Source organism: Narcine bancroftii, chromosome 1 (assembly GCF_036971445.1).
Source record: "Narcine bancroftii isolate sNarBan1 chromosome 1, sNarBan1.hap1, whole genome shotgun sequence".
Taxonomy (NCBI): domain Eukaryota; kingdom Metazoa; phylum Chordata; class Chondrichthyes; order Torpediniformes; family Narcinidae; genus Narcine; species Narcine bancroftii.
Window position 1 is genome coordinate 236,927,086 of NC_091469.1, and position 6,250 is coordinate 236,933,335.

The window sequence follows — 6,250 nt, forward strand, 5'->3', positions numbered from 1 at the left end:
TTGTTTGATAAAAATCTGATAGGTATCTTAATTGTGCTGCTCTATAATAATTCTTAAAGTTTGGTAGTTGTAAGCCTCCTTGTTTGTACCATTCTGTTAATTTATCTAGTGCTATCCTCGGTTCCCCCTTTCCATAAGAATTTCCTTATTATTATTAAAATAAAAGTGTGGAGAAAATGGCAGCAAAGAAAGAAAAACCAAAAACAACGGGAAGAAAAGAAGAAGGAAAGACATCGGAAGAGAAAGGTGAAGGCCTTACCTGTACAAGGAGGCCGCCATGAAGAGAGAAGCCCGCTCCCTGAGGTCAATGGAAACCCCGAACACAGAACTACAAAAATGGCTCACGGAGCCAAACAAAACAAAAGTGCGCAACCACATATGCGTGAATCCTCCGATGCATAAGACAAAAACAACACCGAAGGGAGGGGGGACCAGCTGAGGAGTAAATCTCCACAGCTTGAACAGACAAGAATAACACGACAGCAAGACTCTCAACAGGAAAACAGAAAATAACGGGAACAAGAAGGAAGAGAATAAAAAAAGGAAATCAGAGAAACAACAGATGACCAACCCAGAGGAAGACGACCAACACCAAGACACCTTTAATAAAAATAATAAAAACAAAAATACCCAACAAAATAAAATAAACAACCCAACAAGAAGATCAGAAGAGATAGAGGTAAAGGACACAGATCCTGGAGTGGACTCAGAAGAAGAGGAGGGAGAACATCAAACTCTACACAGAGAAATGGAAGATGAAGGGAAGGGACAGTACATGGGTAAAAAATTTTTTAAAGAATATATTGTAACAGTAAAAGAATGGCTGACACAAGAATTCAGTGAAATAAAAAGAAGAATAAAAGGTACAGAAGAAAAAGTGAATAGATTAGAGATGGTCATGACAGAAATAGGGAAAAGAGTAGACAAGGTGGAAGAATGAGAAACAGCCATAGAAATGGAAGTAGATGACTTAAAAAAGAACTGAGAAGAATCTGATTAAAAAAGTTAAAGAAACACAGGAGCTGTTACTCAGAAGATAGATATAATGGAAAACTATAATAGAAGAAACAATATAAAGATAGTGGGCCTTAAGGAAGATGAAGAAGGCAAAAATATGAAAGAATTTATAAAAGAATGGATCCCCAGGGTCATAGGAATGCCAGAATTACAGGAAGGAATGGAAATAGAAAGGGCACACAGAACATTAGCCCCTAAACCACACCCACAACAAAAACCGAGATCCATTCTAGTAAAATTCCTAAGATATACGACAAGAGAAAATATATTGGAGAAAGCAAAGAAAGAAATAAGAGAAGACAAAAAGCCATTGGAATACAAAGGTCAAAAATTTTTTTTCTATCCAGACATAAGTTTTGAACTCCTGAAGAAGAGGAAGAAGTTTAACGCAGCAAAAATGACCCTATGGAAAAAAAGGTTATAAATTTATGTTAAAATATCCAGCGGTGCTTAAAATAGTTATCCCGGGGCAGCAAAGCAAACTCTTATCCGATCCAGAAAAAGTACGAAAATTTGCAGAACACCTACAAAACAGACAGAGAGATGAAGAGATGTAACAAGAACAAAAATGACAGCAAACTATATATAAAGAAGAAGAATAAAGTATAAGTAAGAACTAAGAAAGGAAAGAAAGGGAAGAAAGAAAGTAAGGAGGGAATTAAGAGAGTGAGCTTTGTTATATATGAAGATTAAAATCTTTTCTGGGGGGCTGGGTGGGGAAGAATAACAGTCACTGCGAAATCAGTTGACGCTTGCGAGCGGGTTCGCAAATCCAAATGAAGAGGGGAGATGTGGTTGCCTGACAAGGGACAAAGGGCAACTCAGAGAGGGGAGGGACTATTGGGGTTAAAGGAATTTCAGATATGGGAATAGTGGTGATATTTTATGTTTTAGAAATGTTGTCTTACAATGTGTTTAAAAAAACAGAAATGGATAAGAAGGGAAAGTGGTGATGAGGAAACGGAAAGGAAAGATAAACAAAGTATGAAATGGCCATGTTGAACTATATGACTTTAAATATTAATGGAATACATAACTAAATCAAAAGGAAGAAGCTGTTAAATTTACTGAAGAAAGAAAAAGTTTATATAGCATTCGTGCAAGAAACACATTTAACTGAAGTGGAACACAAGAAATTAAAGAGAGAATGGATAGGACATGTAACAGCAGCATCATATAATTCAAAAGCCAGAGGAGTAGCTATATTAATCAATAAAAATGTACCAATCAAAATAGAAGAGGAAATAATAGATCCAGCAGGGAGATATGTAATGATAAAGTGTCAGATATATTCAGAATTTTGGAATTTGCTCTATGTATACGCACCTAATGAAGAAGATCAAAAATTTATGCAAGATATCTTTTTGAAGTTCGCAGATACGCAAGGGCATATACTAATAGGAGGGGATTTTAACCTTAATTTGGACTCAAACATGGATAAAACTGGAAAAAAGACTAACAGAAAGAACAAAGTAATCAAATTTATAATTAAATCGATGCAGGAAATGCAACTTTTGGATATATGGAGGAAACAACACCCAAAGGAAAAGGAATATTCATATTATTCGAGTAGACATAATACATACTCAAGGATAGACCTATTCCTGTTATCAGCCCACATTCAAGGAAGAGTTAAGAAAACAGAATATAAAGCTAGATTCTTATCGGATCACTCACCCCTGTTATTGGCAATAGAGCTAGAGGACATCCCACCAAGAATGTATAGATGGAGATTAAACTCCATGCTACTTAAAAGACGGGATTTTAGAGAATTCAATGAACGACAAATTAAAATGTACTTTGAAATAAATACGGAATCAGTGAAAGTTTATACTATGGGACGCAATGAAAGCGTTCATCAGGGGGAAAATAATAAGTTATGTAACTAAGATGAAGAAGGACTACAATCGGGAAACAGAACAGTTAGAAAGGGAAATAACAAATACAGAAAAAGAATTAGCAATAAAGGAAGATACAACTAAAAGAAGAGAATTGACAGACAAGAAAATAAAATATGAAACACTACAAACATATAAGGTGGAGAAGAACATAATGGAGATAAAACAGAAGTATTATGAGCTAGGAGAAAAAACGCACAACATACTAGCATGGCAGCTTAAGACAGAACAAACTAAAAGAATGGTATTGGCATCAAGGAAAAAGGACAAACAAATTACATATAACCCAACGGAGATCAATGAAAACTTCAGGGAATTCTACGAACAACTATATCAAACTGAAAACGAAGGGAAAGAAGACAAAATAGATGAATTTCTGATTAAAATTGAACTACCAAAATTGCAATCAGAGGAGCAAAATAAATTAATAAAACCATTTGAAATAGAAGCAAAACAGGAGATATTAAAAAAAACTACCGAACAATATAACACCGGGAGAGGATGGACTCCCAATAGAATTCTATAAAACATTCAAAGACTTATTAATTCCTCCTCTCCTGGAAGTAATGAACCAGATTGAAAAAAAACACAAAATATACCAGATTCATGCAAAACAGCAATAATTACAGTAATACCAAAGACGGGGAAAGATCCACTAACACCAGCATTGTATAGACCAATATCTCCACTTAACACAGATTATAAGATAATAGCTAAACTATTAGCAAACAGATTGGCCGACTGTGTACCAAAAATAGTAAAACTAGACCAAACTGGATTTATTAAAAAAAGACGAACGACCGACAATATCTGTAAATTCATTAACTTAATCCTTGCAGTACAAGGAAACAAAATTCCAACAGTAGCGGTTGCTTTAGATGCAGAGAAAGCCTTTGACAGAGTAGAATGGAATTATTTATTCAAAGTACTACAAAAATTCAACCTACCAGAGAAATATATTAATTGGATTAAAGCATTATAAAAGGAACCATTGGTGAAAGTGACAGCAAATGGATATATATCAAACCAATTTAAATTAAGCAGATCAACAAGGCAGGGATGTCCACTATCTCCCTCACTGTTCGCGTTAGCTATAGAACCACTAGCAGAACTGATAAGAACAGAAAATAAAATACGAGGGATAAAAATAAAAGAGAAGGAATATAAAATCAGTCTATTTGTAGATGACGTTATAATATACTTAACAGAACCAGAAATATCAATAAAAGAATTACATAAGAAATTGAAGGAATATGGAGAAGTATCAGGGTACAAGATCAACGCAAATAAAAGTGAAGCAATGCCAATGAATAATGCGGATTTCACAAAGTTTAAGAAAGAATCACCATTTAGATGGCAAACACAAGCAATTCGATACCTAGGTATACAACTAAATAATAATCTCGGCCATCTATATAAACTAAATTATCAGACATTAATGAAAAAAATTACAAGACGTCTTAGAGCACTGGAAAGACTTACCACTAACACTGATAGGAAGGATAAACTGTATTAAAATGAACATCTTCCCAAGGATACAATACCTATTTCAATCATTACCAATTCACCTAACAGAGAAATTCTTCAAGGAGCTGGAGTGTTTTTTGAGGTAATTATTTGGGGAAAAAATGGGATTTCTATATGCCATTAAATACGGTAAGTCTTATTAAATAGAGAAAGAGCAAAGAAAAAAGAAAAAAATCATTAATCTTGGATCACTAAAATATATTGAGAATTAGGCATTTCTGATGAAGTGGCAATTTATTTTTAAATAATTTTCCCTCAAATCAATGACATTGAAATTAATTATGATGGGGTGTTGTAACAGTAACCTGCTAGATCACATCAGTAGGTAATGGATGTCACCCCTATCGATGTGGCTCTATGGTTACTTACAGTCTAGTCCAAATCATATAGCAGATGCCCGCCACAACTGAACAAGTTGATTTCATACAAAAATCCAATTGCTTTATAATTATTCTTCCACTTGTACAATCATTTTTATTTAAATTCTCAAACTGATGTGATAGAATTTTACAATCATATTCCCTGGATTATTAGTCCAATCTTCTATTTTGTCTCTGCTCCACTTTCTGCTGTTTGCAATATGAACGAATCATCTTAAACAAGAATTGGACATGACAGTGTTACGGAGTCCAGAGGACCCCAAAAACAAGTTGCGATAGATATGCACCTCAACAGAGGGTTACTTAAACAAAAGTAGTTTTTAATTATATTTGAACAAGAAAACAGAATTAAACTTTAACTTATTACTTAATGTACTTACTTAACCTACCTAATCCACTTAATCCCCCCTCTAATACGAAGCGCAGGTGTGTGTAATGTATATTTAAGATTAGAAAAATTCTTTGGATCACAGTCCAATCTCACTGGTTGCAGACAATTCTTGTACTGTGCACAGAATTTTACATTAACTAAGTTCACCTGTTTTTGGTGCTTAACAGGCAAATGGTTACCACTCAGGAGGGTTTTTGGAGGTTTTCAGAGAGAGAGATACCTTTTCCAGGACATCCATAACTGATACCTCCTCAATCAGTCTTTCTGCTGATGCTGGCCCTTTTCAGGGTTCTCCAGATGATCCACTTCCTTTCAGACCGCCAGTCTTCTCCTTTGACCAGGCAGCCTTCCAAAGTTTGCCGGCTTGTCCCTCTGGAACTGATTTCTGTGTCTCCTTCTCTCTCACTCCCTCCCTCTCTGAGAGCAAAACTCTGCCTGCAAAAATCACATGCTCTCCCAAGCAAGCTGTACTTTGTTGCTCCTCTGCAAAAAGCATTCTGCAAAAGTCCTGCAAAAATTCTGTTCAAGCTACTCTAGCAATTCCTCCCAAGCCACCTCTTAATACACTGTCACAACAGTCACAGCTTAAATGAGGCTCAGTATAATTCTGAATGGATAATGTACTCCTTGTACGTTCATCTTACTGAAAAGCATAATACGTAGTGCAAAAGGTTGCAGCAGTCCAGATCTCAAAGGTCTATAAAAGGTAGTGGTGGGTAGAGATGTGCACTTGAAAGTCAGTGACTTGAAGATCCAAAATTTGAAGGTATTGCAGGGTAAGACCAGCAGGGATAAGCTGTCCTGAGTGTCCTCCTGTGCGATGAACTTTCAATGATTTTTCATGGCCCTATGGTAAAGATAATTTGGGTTTAGCAATACAAAGCAAAAATACAAACATTGTTTTTAACAGTTGCCACAAATGATCATTCTTCATTGCATCATAACTGATTCCAATTGGCAAAATACAATGGTCCCAATTCTGTTGCCCACAGCCAATTGTTTCCAAAGGCACTTCCATTGCTGCACCACAGGATGGC